A 16,046-nucleotide genomic window follows, 5' to 3' on the forward strand; every position below is an offset into this window, starting at 1 on the left:
GTACAATCTGTATGAAAAATTGATCTCATCTCATTTAAATCTTGGCTCACTGAAAGTTGCTTCTTGATCTTTCGCAAGTCAAACAAAACATCTGTATTGACAAGGGCATGGTCAGTGGGAAGGCCAACACCTGCAGCACACTACAAGGAATCCGAGGCAACAAAAGATTTGACATCAACAATTAATCTGCGGAGATGAGTACTTAGATATTGCGTACATGTTGTGACTGGTTTGTTTACATCTACAGCGTCAAGTGAAAAGCAGCAGTATTTTGTGTTGGTGGAAAAGCTACATGATTTTATTTGGACATGAGATCTCGGAAACATTGGCAAAGCAGCGAATTACCCATCCCTCGTGATGCTGATATTATTAAAAGTTAGGCACATATTGTGGACCTGGGGTCATGTGCAGTGCAAGCCAGATGAAAAACAGTCAAGAACGAGTTGGGTTTTCCAAACAATCTGGTAGCTTGTAAAGCCATTTTTCTTTGATTTATTGAATTTACAACTTACTTTAATGGCACTTGTTTATGCCCACAGCCCTGGGGTTATGGGTCCAGTGCTGTAACCACCACTGATACAAAGATTTTGCATTGTAAATCCCAAATCATAGCCCAACCCCTTGCTCTGAGTCCAGCGGAAAGCAGAGTAAGACTCTTGTCATGTGAGAGTACCTTTAAGAAATGGGTGTTTATAAATGGGTGTGTATATAAATATCTGTAGTGAGAGTACCTTTAAGAAATGTGTGTTTATTACTGCAGTGATGTCAGAGAGGGGGTGGAGCTGGGCTGTCTGTCTCCTTTTAACTTTCATTTTAGGCTGTTTGCTGCAGGGTGTGTTTTATTTTCGTTTTCAGAGCTGGATAGCTGCAGTCACAGCCTGGAGGTGTATGGATCTCTCTCTGTAATCTAAAGACTGTAAATCGTTCCTGGTGATTTAAAACTAATAACAGTAGTGACTTTAACCTGATGTGCTTCTGGTAAAAGATGTTTTAAGTCTTATGGATGTTAAAAGGAAAGCTTAAAGGATTACTTGGTGTTGTATTCTTTGGGGGTTGTATTTGAATTGATTGTTGCTAAGATGTTCACTGTATGTTTTAAAAAGGTTAACTTGAGTTCATAGAATAAACATTGTTTTGCTTTAAAAATTACTTTTCCATTTCTGCTCTACCACACCTGTAGAGTGGGCCGTGTGCGCCCCATACCACAATCTATTAAAAGTTATGGGTCAGGTGACCTCCATGATACACTTTGGGGTTCTCTAAATCCTGGCCCATAACACTCTGAAGAAGGGATTCACACTCCATTAGACACTGGAACCAGGCAGAGCTTGAACACCAGATTCAGACAATTAACTTTAGCATTTGGTGCCAAAACAAAATGTCCAGCCATCAAACGCATTGTTGACTCACAAGTACAGCCTTAAATCACTTCACTTTTCAGCTTTTAAGTTCAACGGTTACTTTCCCTCATACAAAAGGGCAATTGTAAGCAAACGGTGACACTTAAATCTGTAATCTCAGTAACTGTAACCATCCTTCTCAAATGGGGGAAATCACATTAGTAGTCATCGTGTTGAAGGGGCTGTTTAGCACAGGGCTAAATCGCTGGCTTTGAAAGCAGACCAAGGCAGGCCAGCAGCACGGTTCAATTCCCGTACCAGCCTCCCTGAACAGGCGCCGGAATGTGGCGACTCGGGGCTTTTCACAGTAACTTCATTGAAGCCTAATTGTGACAATAAGCGATTTTCATTTTCAAGGTGTAAAAACTTTAAAGCCGTAATTACTGTGTACAATTAATTTACTACTTTGGATAAAGTACCTGACAAAATAATGGCATTCAACATGGTAAGCGGTTATATATTGATATTGCATGCAGTCATTTCTCATCTAAACTTATATCTTTAGACACTTCAGGGCAGCAATTGTGTAAAGCCTGGACTTGAATGTGTAAATATCAATGGGTGATTTATCCCAGGTCGTTCGTTCTGATGCAGACACCATGCAAACTTTGTACTGCCTGCTCAATCATATGATTGTAACATCCAGCTAAAGTTATGCACGGTGTTGATTGGCTGGATGCCTAAATACTGGGTGCAAAATTGTGAGGGTCCAGCACGAGTTCATGCTAGTCTGCCAACTTAAAGCAAGCCTGCATTTCTGAAAGGGGTGGTGCATTTTGGCTCGAAGAAGTACTGGAATTCGCTGTGCAAGTGACAATGGCCTGAGAAAGAAACAGGAATGGCACAAGGTAGCAGAGATTGCAGGCTACTGACTCTCTTTTCTCTGATGCCTTTGTGCAGGCATTCGACAGGAGGGGTGACGTGCAGTTTCCACAGCGCCTTCCAGACAAACTTTGAGAAGGCATTGGGAGCAGAGAACCATGCAGGCAAATGTCAACAGTGTAGCCCTGAAGGCCTGGATCCAGTGCCGAAAGAAGCTCAATGACCTCAAGTGAATGGCTAAGGTCAGTGAATGCGCTTTCAAATGCCACATTTCTCCAACTGCACCACTAGACTTAGACATGGCTCAATGAATCACACTTGCATCTCTCATCTTTGAAAACTTTCTGTGAATCATAACTCATATTTAACATTCATTGCTTTACCTCACCCTGACCCTTAGCACTGTTGCAAGTCTCATCCTCATATCTCATAACTTATACAAACTGCCCACTCTTCAATGAGGACAGGTCATCACCCAAAGACATCACCCACGCTGACATATTTCCCTTTTTCTTGCAGGGCAGGGAGGTGTATAACCGAGGGCAGCGGCAGGTAACTGCCAGGTGACAGACAGGGCTGCAAATCCTTACCTCAGGGGGTTCTTGTCAGCATGAAACAGCTAGGAATGAAGCTGTGGCCAGCAATAGGACTTAAAAGTATTAAAGATGATGGTACATTTCCACCTAATCTGTCTTCTCAAATCCCACCCCTCTCTTCTGATCGCCAACTTGCAGATGGCGCAAGCATGCACCTCTCGCATTTGCCTCTCTCCTCATTGCAACCCTACTCTTATGCCTTTCTCCTTTCAGCTACCCGATAGCTGTGACCTGGCCAAGTGGTGATGCAACAACCTGAAGTGGAAGAGGAGGAAGAGACTGATGATGATGAATCACAGTCACTCAAATGTATACTCGCAGCACAGATATGGGGACTGCTTGCATTTTAGAGGGCAGCATTGAAGCAGGAACTGAGTGACTGGGAACAAGGAGCCTGTAGCCAGGATAGGGTAAATGGCGAGGTAAGTGCCACTTCACCCGAGGTCAAGGTCGCACATGGGTTCTCTTGCAGTGGACTCAGACGAGAACTTTGACGGGATGGCCTACAAGTGAATATTGACACTGAGAAATCTGGTCCATGGGCGGGCCTGCCAGAAGGCCTGCAGTCACTGTTACGGAGCATCGGGGAATCTGGCATGGGGCTCTTGTGAAGAATTTGGACCCATTCTTTCCAGTGTGGAAGTGGTGACCAACTTCATGAGAACACTTACAGAACCAACCGTGTTGTTGTTGAATGGGGAATTAGGGTCATGGTCTACAGTACTGCAGCCAGATGGGCTAATCATGGATGTGTTTGTGCGTCCTCTTTTCATCCTCCTCTCCCTCCCCCTTCTCAGCTGTTCAGTGTTAATCTGATGTTCAGGATTGTTTCCTCATGATGACAAGGTTGTGACAGACGCAGCATGATGAATCGTGACTTGCACTCTGGAGAGTACTGAAGCTCTCTTCCAGAATGGTCAAGGCAGTGGAAGCAGTGTTTGAGCATCTCAGAGGTTTACTCAATATTATTTTGTGTGGCAGAATGGCTCTCATTATATGCAGTCTGCTCAAGTACACTTATGCTGTGCACTGCAGTTTGAATAGGTGAACAGCAGATAATACTTGCTGCCCAAATTCACACTCTGGTTTGACATGGTGGCTCAAATGCTGATAGTGCTGTGGACTGGCACAAAATAAAGGCATCATGGCTGCTGCAATGATAAGTGAATTCAACTCATGTTACACTTAGCATGGTTGCACAGCAACTATAGATTCTGGAAGTGAAACCCTTTGCATTGAAGCTGTGGCCTAAAAGAATTGAAGATGACGTTACATTTCTGCACTTAAATCAGCTGTATGCAAAATCATGTGTGTACAGTCAATGACACCGTGCCCCTTGGGAAAGTCTGCTATCCTAGTGAAACTATGTACAGACTCCATCTGCTTCCCTCTAGAAAGAGAGAATGCTATACATTCACCTCTCCTGGCATACAAAGCATCAGTAACTCCTCTTAAACAGCAATGGATGGCGAACTGCAAAATATTTGAGTTGTCGCCTTGAATGACCCTGATGTACAGAGGTTTTTGGTCACCTAGACAGCTATTGTCAGTGCTGTCCTTGCCCTTCTGCTCTGAGGCTGCAGCTTTGCGTGGAACAGGTCGCAGGTTTCAGTGAGCACCTTCTTCATAAAACTACGTCATGACACCCACTAATCCTTACTGAACAGGGCAGCAGGGTGGTTAGCACTGCCGCCTCACAACACAGAGGACCCGGGTTCAATCATGGCTCCGGGTCAGTGTCCTTGTGGATTTTGCACATTCTTCCTGTGTCTGCTTTGGTCTCACCCCCACAACCCAAAGATATGCAGGGTAGGTGGATTAGCCAGGATAAATTGCCCCTTAATTGGAAAAATTAAAAAATATCTATTTTTTAAAAATCCTCACTGAACATCCGATGTGGTCATGGTCACCTGTTGAGGAAACCTTTCTCCCACTCCTCCTCCTCTCTCTGTAGAAATATGTCCTCCTCTGTGTTGTCTCTGCTCATTTTCCCTGTCATAATGCAGGCCAAAATGGATAGTAACTACAGCAACCAGGGCTGGGAGCAAATGATCACAACAAACCCTTTGAAGTCAGAACCAAATCCTCCACCGCCTGCCACACCACAGCCTGTAGACTTTGCCAACTTAAGTAGCGGTATAAATCACCAAACACTTCTACAAACTCATGGAAGTCAATCAGCAACGAACATAAAAGTACTTGATCAGCCCTTCTACTAGTGTCGATGGGGATATCTTTCCTGTTGCTGAATGCATGCGAGGTTAACAGAGGGCACTAATTGGAGTATTGAAGTTGAAAATGGCACCACAGGAGTCAAATCAGAGCTCCAACCTGACTGACAGAAACATCTCGCTAATCGACATGCTTCTGGCGCACGCTCCTAATGCCCATGTATTGCTATCAACAAATGAGCGTTCAGAATCATGCAAACGCCATTTTGCACCTAAATTGGCACGATAGCGCTAAAAGAAATGGGTGCCAGAGAGGCAAATCTTTGCATCCTTGAGGTCCTTGAAGAATATCTGTGTAAATGATTTACTGTACCACATGGTGTTGAATAATATGAATGGAAAAACCAAAGAACATAATAATTCTTTAAGTATCTTATCCTTCACAGAAAAAATAAATTGTTGTATGTATACTTTTCATTCATTATTATTGTGTAAAAATGCATCAAGTATTCAAAAGATTGCTTGGCCATTATTCTCTGGCAAACAATTTTGAAAACCACTTTGTAAATTTTGTTAATAGTGAACTGGGCAATGACTAGGGCTGTTGATACAGTCATGATCACCTTTGCGCCACAAAGTTTCGTGAACGTTTCTGCCAGCGAATTTGATTAGTCCAAACATCCCCTGCTTCAAAGTAAGAGTGTCAGAGTACAATTCAATGAACTTGAATGTGGACTGACGGGGAAAATTGCAAATGCAAATACTGATTTACAAGTTGCTGGACAGACATTTGAGGTTTCGAAATGCTCTGACTCTCTCAAGTGCAAACACAGTACTCGGCAACCTTTGCTCAGGGTCAAAAATAACTTGACCAAATGTACAGCTTTGTGATCAACAGTACTGTCTGTTTTCAAACATTTGCACATAAAAGCACAGCAATCTTTCTGACAAAGGTCCATGATCAGTGTTTGCTTGAATTATCTTAAATCGACAATTATAATTTACAACTATCCATTTGGACTTAAATTAACCTGTTGAGATCTTTCGAACATTATTGAAAGTTGTATCGCAAAGAGAAACAATGCTTCAAAGTGCAAACATCTATTAGAATTCTGATGAGGTTGATTAATTACTTGAGCATCACACTTCCCCGGTGACACCTTCCAAGGTTGCTGTGCTCTCACAGCTGGTGCAGGCCTGAGGTACGAGATTGCTCTTCAAGGTGGTCTCACACCTCTTACTTAAATACAGCATGGCTGACACTACACCTGCATTAAAGCACACAGCTTTCAGTGATATCAAGCCCAAAATTACTTTACACTAAGCTGCCCAGTTTAAGTGGTCTACAATGTTTCACATTAATTTGTCAGGTAATTTATTTACGATTAAGCTCAAATAATCAGATGTAGTTAGGGCCTGTCATCGAAAGGCTTACATTTCTAAGCAAATCAAATCATAATATATTATTCATTATTCCCAAGAGGATGTCAATATTGTCAAGCAGCTGATGCAAAAGTAATATCTCAGCGTGTGCGATCGGAATCCCCTCCAACTGGACTGCAATTAAACGTGAAACCCCAAAGGCTTGATGGACATATGCAGTGGAAGCAAACAGGCCAACCCTCAACTGTACTGTAAGGGGTTGATCTTCAAAACTGGCCGATACAGAAACCAAGACATTGGGGCATTACCATCTCCAAGATAAAACAGTGGCCATCAGACAATCCAATTAAAGAAACTGGGAGGCCATCAAAGTTGATGGCCCCAGACAACAACCATTACACAAACAAATATCAGCCACAGCGTTGTTCCGCTTGTAGAAACAACATGATGAATGGTTTACCTGGACTATTGGAGGAACCAGGCTAAAAGAGATTGGAAAGTGCTAAGAACTGACCGTCCAAACAGGATCAGGCGGGATTCTCAGGTCTGCCAACCGCGTTTTCCATTTCCACAGCCTGCCAATGGAGTTTCCCATTATGGACACCTCATACCGCCAGGAAACCCGTAGGATATCTCCAAGAATAGGCTTCATATTTTTAATTAGGTTTTGTAATAAAAGACTGCTGCACTGCAGTCATGAAGGAGAGTCAGGAGTGGTTATCCTGATTCACACCCTACATTTCACACTGAACGAACCAAACATGTGTCTGGTGTAGGTATCAGCCAGATCTGAGGGCCATTGGGGCTTAGGTTTAGGTTTAAAGATAGTTTAAGCGTCGCAACTAAATCCTGAGGGGTTTTGAGTTGAGGTTTGGTCAGAAACGTGGGGTTTTGCCTGTGGTTGTTTGTGGAGGCTTTTTATTAAAATCGTTGTTTCGAGTGTCATGCGGCATCATAACACTAGTTTAAAGCTCTTGCATTAGGACATCAGGAGTGTTTTTGATGAATAAAATGTTTGTGGTTGAGACTAAAAGCCTGTCTAAGTTTCTGGTTATAAAATCCGAAAGTCAAAAGCAACAATGTAAATGGGAGCGTGCACCTCTTACAATTGTTATCAGTCAGAGAATCATAGAATTCTTGCAGTGCAGAAGGAGCCCATTCGCCCCATTGAATCTGCACCGACCCTCTGAAAGAGCAACCCCCTGCCCTATCCCCATCTAACCTGCACATCTTTGGACACTAAGGGGCAATTCAGCATGGCCAATCCACCTAACATGCATATCTTTGGATTGTGAGAGGAAACTGATGCACCCGGAGGAAACCCACTCAGGCATGGGGAGAATGTGCAAACTCCACACAGACAGTATCCCAAGGCTAGAATTGAACCCCGGCTACTGATGCTGTGAGGCAACACTGCTAACCACTGTGCCACCGTGCTGTCAAGTCAATGTAGTCTCCCATTGAAATTAATTTTAGTGTTATACTAATGACATGTCAGGAGTGACTTGCTGTCAGTTGGATTTGCAAGTGCCTTGGAGAATCTTTGAAGCACAAATGCTGACAATATCTAAGGAACTGTCTCAGAATTTGTTTCTGAGCCTAAATTTGCAAGTGCAATGAATTAACACAAAACACAGTATTGAAATGTGAAAGCATCCAAAGGTTGCTTCGGTCCTGGGTGCTGCAATGTTTTCTTACGTTGAATAGAGACTGTTTATCGGGAGTACAAAAGCAAAATACCGCAGATGCTAGAAACCTGAGTTGACAACTGAAAATGCTGGAAAAACTCAGGAGGTCAGGCAGCATCTGTGGAGGGAGAGGGGCAGAGCATATATTTCAAGTCATGACCTTTGGTTCTGTTATAACCCCCAGGAGGATCACAGGGAAACCATGGTTGATCTCCTCATAGGATCCATGGAGTACGAGCTTCCCAGCTAGTGGGCGGAGGCCACCCAGCTAGAGCTCGTTACAAATGACCATAAAAGCCGGCCCAAAGCAGGGCCATGTGTGGTTAGTTCTCCCAGCAAAGATTGTACTGGGTGTGAATTTCTGCTTTAAGCAGAATATTGTAAATAGTTAAATAAACTTCTGATCTTTTACCGCTGCCTTCTTCACATTACTAAACTGGCGACGAGGGAGAAAGGAAACTTCGGACTCGGTCATGGAACCGCCTAGCTGCTGGAAATTTGCTATCTCAGGACATAGGGTCGTAGCAGTTCAGAATGCCGCTATTCAGAAAGTTGGAAGCTGTTGATCCAGATCTGGAAGACTGGAACCAGTATGTGGACAACCAAGGTAATTTTTTCCAGGCGAACGGGATTTTGGGTGAAGACTGTCAGAAAGTCGTCTTCCAGGTCGCTTGGGGGGCCCAATCATTTGGGATCATAAAGAATCTGACTGACCTTTGATGAACTGGCCGCTCTGGTTTCAGAACACTATGATCCCAAGTGTCCCTTAATTATGCAGCGGTATTATTTTAACACGCCGATGCGGTCTCCAGGTGAATCGGTCACTGAGTTCTTGACCCGCCTGAGACATCTAGCCGAGCATTGCGAGTTCAGGTCATCCCTCTCCAAAATGTTGAGGGATAGGCTAGTGTGTGGCATAAACAACACAGCCATTCAGAGGAAGCTATTGGCAGAGTCCACCTTGGATTTGAAATGGGCCATCGAGTTTTTGCCATCCCGAGAGCATGCAGAGAAAGAAACGAAGGAGCTGGAGGATTGACGGACTACGGCATCCATAGTTTGACCCGCCTTTCATTTTGAACTCCCTCTGCATCATGGGACATTGCTGTCCTGACCAAACTTCCTCAAAAAGGGCCAGAGGCAACTCCGCAGCAGGGTCAGAATCTCGGGAGCTACCGCTGACCGGTGGGATACCTCCCCCCAGGATGAAGGGGAGAGCTGGCCACGTTGCCAACTATGTGGTCGAAGAACCCGTGATGGTCGGAACCGCCAATTTTGATGCAGAGACCGTCATCCATGATGGCCGCCGAGATGACTGCGAAACCAGGGCCTTGCACGTGGAAACCCAGGATGTGAAAGACTGCTTAATGCAGTTGAACTACGTCACAGCCCTGAATGTAGCACCAATCTGGGTCGCTTTACAGGTCATGGTCACCCTGTGATAATGGAATTGGACACTGGTGCTGCCATCTCCATCATGGACTATTCCACATTTTGGCGACTCTGTGCATGGATCATTCCGCTGACATTATGTGACACCAAAAGCGAGATTAGCGACCTCCACCAGTGAGCCTTTGAAGACCGTGGGGACCAACTTGACTCCAGTAAGGCATGGGTAGCAGTAGATCCGTAGGTGGTGCAGGGACCAGGACCCAATTTGTTGGGACAAGGCTTGTTACGAATCCTCTGTTTCAACCGGCAACAGTTTTACAGACAGACACCCGAATCCTGTATGATGTGCTGTGCAAATACCCCAAAGTGTTCCAGGAGAGTTTGGACAGGATAAAGGGGGCCAAGGTCCATACCCACACGATCCTGATCCCCAGCCTCGGTAATTTAGGGCACCACCTGTCCCTTATGCATTGATTGCCAAGGGAAACGCGAAACCTCTGCGCCTGCGAAATATGGGGGTCATATGCTGGGTTGGTGGTGGAATGGGCCGAACCTGCAATGCCGATAATGAAACGAAAGAGAAAATGCTGGAAAATCTCAGTAGGTCTGGCAGCATCTGAAGGGAGAGAAAGGAGCTAACATTTTGAGTCCGATGACTCTTTATCAAAGCTAACAGACAGAGAAAGTGGGAAATATTTATACTGTGGAGTGAGAATGAAAGATGAGTCAGAGTCACAGAAACCCAGGGAAACCGGGTGCTAATGGCCACAGAAACCAAGGGGAAAGAGTGCTAATGGCAGTCCCCAGAGAGAACAAAAGGTGTGAAAGGCCAAACAGCAGAGAAACTAACATCAGAGGATGAACTGTAGATGTGTGGGGGGAGGGGGAAGCAAAGAGGAGAAAGGTTAAGGAAAGGTGGATAAGATTAGGGGGGGGGGTTAAATATATATTAAGAAAGAAAGAAATGGTAAAAGACAGTTAAAATGAAATGGGATGAAAACAAATGGGTCGAGGTGGGGTAGAGTTGATCATCTGAATTTGTTGAATTCGATGTTGAGACCGGAAGGCTGTAGCGTGCCTAACCGGAAGATGAGATGTTGTTCCTCCAGTTTGCGTTGAGCTTCACTGGAACATTGCAGCAGGCCAAGAACAGACATGTGGGCATGGGAGCAGGGTCTTTTGTTAAAATGGCAAGCAATGGGACGGTCAGGGTTCTGAATGCGATCACCCAGTCTGTGTTTGGTCTTTCCGATTTAGAGGAGACCACATTGGGAGCAGCGAATGCAGTGGACCAAATTGAAAGAGGTGCAAGTGAAATGCTGCTTAGCCTGGAATGAGTGTTTTGGGCCTGGGATGTTAAGCATGGAAGAGGTAAAGGGACAGGTGTTAGACCTTCTGCGATTGCATGGGAAGGTGCCATGGGTGATGGGAGAGGTGCTGGGTATGGTGGAGGAGTGGACTAGATTATCTCGGAGGGAACAGTCTGCGGAATGCTGGCAGAGGGAGTGAAGGGAAGATGTGTTTGGTGGTGGCATAACGCTAGAGTTGGCAAAAATGGCGGCAGATTATGCTTTGCATATGGAGGCTAGTGGGATGAAATGTGAGAACGAGGGGGACTCTATCCTCGTTCTGGGAGGGAGGGGAGGGGGCGAGGGTAGTGGCGCGGGAGATGGATCGCACACTGTTGAGGGCCCTGTCAACAACTGTAGGTGGGAAATCACGGTTGAGGAAGAAGGAACACATTTTCGAAGCACCATTTTGAAAAGTGGCATCATTGGAACAAATGCGACAGAGCGAATGAGTTGAGAGCTGTAGTCCAGATAGCTGCGGGAGTCACTGGGCTTGTAGTGGATATTAGTGGATAGTCCATTGGCGGAAATGGAGACAGGAAGATAAAGGAAGGGAAGGGAAGTGCCTGAGGTGGACCAGGTGAAAGGGATGGAGAGGTGGAATCTGGAAGCGAAGTTGATGAATTTTTACAGGCCTGGACGAGAGCATGAAGCGGCACCAAAATAGTCATCAATGTATCGGTAAAGGAGTTGTGGGAGGGGGCCCGGATAGGCCTGGAACAAGGAATGTTCTCAGACCCATGCGGGTACCCATTGCTACACCTTTGATTTGGAGAAAATGGGATGAGTTAAAGGAGAAGTTGTTGAGAGATAGAACGCGTTCAGCCAGGTGGAGGCGAGTGATGGTGGATGGGCATGTAAATTCTATGATAATGATAATCTTTTTGAGAAAGAAGCGTAGAGCTCTCAGGCCATCCTGGTGTGGGTTGGAGGTGTAAAGAGATTGCACATCCATGGTGAATAGGATGCGGTTAGGGCCCGCGGACTGGAAGCTGACAATGTGACCCAGGGCATCAGAGGAATCCCGGATGTAGGTGGGGAGAGAATGGACCAGGGGAGTGAGGATGGAGTCAAGATAAGAGGAAGTAAGTTTGTTGGGGCAGGAACATGCTGACACAATGGGCCTACCGGGACAGTCCTTTTTGTGGATTTTGGGAAGTAGGTAAAAGCGGGCTGTCCGGGGTTGGGAGACTATGAGGTTGGAAGCCATAGGGGGAAGGCATCCGGAGGAAATGAGGTCGCTAACGGTGTTGGAGATAATGGCTTGATGTTCAGTGGTCTGGTCATGGTCCAGGGGGAGGTAAGAGGAAGTATCTGAGAGTTGGCGCTCAGCCTCTGCGAGGTAGAGGTCAGTGCGCCAGACGACAACAGCCACGGTATAAATATTTTCCATTTTCTCTGTCTGTTAGCTTTGACAAAGAGTCATCGGAGTCGAAACGTTCGCTCTTTTCTCACCCTACAATGCTGCCAGACCTGCTGAGATTTTCCAGCATTTTCTCTTTCATTTCAGATTCCCGCATCTGCAGTCATTTGCTTTTATGCCGATAATGAAGCCAACAAAACTGTCTGGCTCTGCGGAGATTTCACACTCACTATGAACAGAGCTTTGTGCTTGGACCAATACCCGATGCCCAGGGCGGAGGATTTGTGCACAAGGCTGGCTTGGGAGAGTGTGGGTTAATCCCATGTATGCGGTGGTGACATTGTCCGTGGATGGGGGATGTGAGGTATCCTCACGCTCACTTAGAGATTGGGGCATCATTTCAAAATGGCGACCCAATCTCTGAGGAGCCAATCCTATCGGCGAGCTCAGCTCCCCAGTGATGAAAACGTTTCGAAGTGTGGGTGGACTGAGGAGAAACTCCCAAGGTCCAGAGAAATGACCAAGGACGCAATCTACTAAGGCCTCTCCCAGGATTCCCGACAGTCGTTACACCTCACAAGATCGAGCGAAACCTCGGGTGATGTTGTGATCTGGATCCCGCCCACGATGGCTGAGACCCAGTCTCACACAGTTAAGTGAGTTTAAAAACTCACTTAACCGCGGGGACGCCAGATCGAATTGCCACCCGGCATCTATTGGCCTTGCTAAGGAGACCCTAGCTGGTTGCCATTTAGTGCTGGCCCCCACAAATGGGGACAGGCGAAACAGCACGTGAGGAGGCCTCCCAGGCAATTGGAGGCCTCTGGGTGGTTGACCTCTGGGCAGGGTGGAACCCTGGCACTACTGATGCCACCTGGGCATTTTGGCACTGCCAGCCTGGCACCACCCTGGCAATGGCCTCCTGGCAATGTCAGTGCACCCAGGTGGCACTGCCATGCTGGAAGGGGCACTTACAGGGTGCCAGGCTGGTAGTGGCAAGGTGTCAGGTTGGCATTGCTGGCGACGGGGATGGGGCCCGGGGTGCCCTGCTTGTAGGTGGTGGGTTGAGACATTGGGGGGTCCAGGGGTGTGTTGGGGGGTCGTGAGATTGGGGCGCTAGGAGCTCCGCTCGTCAGAGCTCTGCAGTGCAGGACATGCGGCCTCGGCAGGGGGTTCCCTGCTGGAGGCCAAAAATATCCAGAGAGCCGTTAGATTGCGGGGTCATTCTTGGCACTTCCTCGATTCCCACCCAGAATGGACTGGTTCTTTTAAACTGAATTGTGGCCTAAGTGTGCATACCTACCGGTGTGGATCTCTCCCAAAAAGCCAACGGGAAATGCTCTGCCAAACTCGTTCAAAATGACACTGAGAAATGTCCATGGCATTAGGAGATTGGGTGGGATTCTCTGGCCCACCAGTCATATGTTTCTCGGCCACGTGCAGTTCGCTGGCAGCGGGATTCTCTCTTCCCATCGCTTGTCAATGGAATTTCCCATTATAACCACCTCACAGTAACGGGAAACCCGCCGGTGGGGGTGCACTGCTGACGGGAAAAGTGAATCGCTTAGGACAGGAGAATTCCGGCCAATGACTGCTATTGATCAGCCAGACAACATGCCTCATAGAATGACAAATAACCTTCCATACCTAGGAAGCACTACTCTGAAAATCCTGCAAACCTTCTAAAAAGGTAATCTGAAGATCTTAGAATTTGGCAGACATTGTTAATTGTCTTAATTCTTTCCATCCCATCAGGCAAGACCCAAATTCAAAGCTTGTTATTGGAGCCTGTGTGTTCGTTGGGACAGACTTGAGATTTCTGAAGTAACCATTCACTCCTGTCTACTCTGCATTGATGAAAATCCCTCTCCCAATGATGCCAACATGGATATCTTTGAACTCTGCCACCAACCCTGCTGTCTGCACCACATTTTCAGAGATGATTTTCAGTGCCTTCCTGTCCATCTGATGCTCTGTTAGCATACTTCTTTTCACACAGGACACCTCAGATGATCATTGTAAAGCTCATCAGCTGGAGGCTGACAATTCCTCAGCGTCCACCCTGAAGGGCCCTTCTCCTTTTCCACTATCACTTCCTCTGAACATCTTGTGTGTTTTACAGAACAGTGTGCCCACTCCTCATTTAAACTTTTTCTGTTCCCTCAAAGGCCACTTACGTTGGTAAGTCATAGATTATCATAGAATTTACAGTGCAGAAGGAGGCCATTCGACCCATCGAGTCTACACCAGCTCTTGGAAAGAGCACCCTACCCAAGGTCAACACCTCCACCCTATCCCCATAACCCAGTAACCCCACCCAACACTAAGGGCAATTTTGGACACTAAAGGCAATTTATCATGGCCAATCCACCTCAGCTGCACATCTTTGGACTGTCGGAGGAAACCGGATCACCCGGAGGAAACCCACGCACACGCAGGGAGGACTCCGCACAGACAGTGACCCAAGCCAGAATCGAACCTGGGACCCTGGAGCTGTGAAGCAATTGTGCTACCAACAATGCTACCAGGCTGCCCTAAAGTCCTGGTGAGAATTGGAGGGATGAAGCAGGCAAATTTCTGTTGGCTGGTCCAACCTAATTTTTCTCTGCTTTTTTTCTTATCTCCAGCTTTCATGAGAAATGTACCAAATACCCTGCTGTCCACTTTTCCTTTCTTGTTCTGAAAGTGTAAGAGCCTCCCTCAGATTATGAATTTCAGAACACTGACTTTGGAAATTAGGACTTCTTCTGCACAAACTATGAGTGCAGGCCCTGAGTGTGATTCCAGTATCTCAATTGCCTCTTCCTATTAGTTTGCAGACGACACAAAGGTTGGTGGAATTGTGGATAGCGATGAGGACTGTCAGAGGATACAGCAGGATTTTTATCGTTTGGAGACTTGGGCAGAGAGATGGCAGATGGAGTTTAATCCGGACAAATGTGAGGTAATGCATTTTGGAATGTCTAATGTAGGTAAGGAATATACAGTTAATGGTAGAACCCTCAAGAGTATTGAAAGTCAGAGAGATCTAGGTGTACAGGTCCACAGGTCACTGAAAGGGGCAACACAGGTGGAGAAGGTAGTCAAGAAGGCATACCGAACAAGCGCCGGAATGTGGCGAATCGGGGCTTTTCACAGTAACTTCATAGAAGCCTACTTGTGACAATAAGCGATTTTCATTTTCATTTCATTTTCATCCGGCATGCTTGCCTTCATTGGCCGGGGCATTGAGTATAAGAATTGGCAAGTCATGTTGCAGCTGTATAGAACCTTAGTTAGGCCACACTTGGAGTATGGTGTTCATTTCTGGTCGCCACACTACCAGAAGGATATGGATGCTTTAGAGAAGGTGCAGAAGAATTTTACCAGGATGTTGCCTGGTATGGAGAGCATTAGCTATGAAGAGCGGTTGAATACACTCGGTTTGTTCTCACTGGAACGACAGGGGTTGAGGGACGACCTGATAGAGGTCTACAAATTTATGAGGGGCATAGACAGAGTGGATAGTCAGAGGCTTTCTCCCAGGATAGAGGGGTCAATTACTAGGGGGCATAGGTTTAAGGTGCGAGGGACAAGGTTTAGAGGAGATGTACGAGGCAAGATTTTTACACAGAGGATAGTGGGTGCCTGGAACTCGCTGCCGGAGGAGATGATGGAAGCAGGGACGATAGTGACATTTAAGGGGCATCTTGACAAATACATGAATAGGATGGGAATAGCGGGATACGGACCCAGGAAGTGAAGAAGATTTTAGTTTAGACGTGCAGCATAGTCGGCACAGGCTTGGAGGGCCGAAGGGCCTGTTCCTTTGCTGTACTTTTCTTTGTTCTTTTGTTCTATTGCTGGAGTCATGGATGAAGATCTATAATAGCTTGTCTTTTC

The 16,046-nt window shown here is 46.2% G+C and overlaps 1 protein-coding gene across 2 annotated transcripts in view; it reads right to left on the reverse strand.

Moving 5' to 3' along the window:
* The window catches only part of LOC140384582 (ethanolamine kinase 1-like), a 605,708-nt gene that overhangs the window by 573,597 nt on the left and 16,065 nt on the right, over positions 1-16,046 (reverse strand). The window lies entirely within an intron of this gene.

This window comes from Scyliorhinus torazame, chromosome 10 (assembly GCF_047496885.1).
Source record: "Scyliorhinus torazame isolate Kashiwa2021f chromosome 10, sScyTor2.1, whole genome shotgun sequence".
NCBI lineage: Eukaryota > Metazoa > Chordata > Chondrichthyes > Carcharhiniformes > Scyliorhinidae > Scyliorhinus > Scyliorhinus torazame.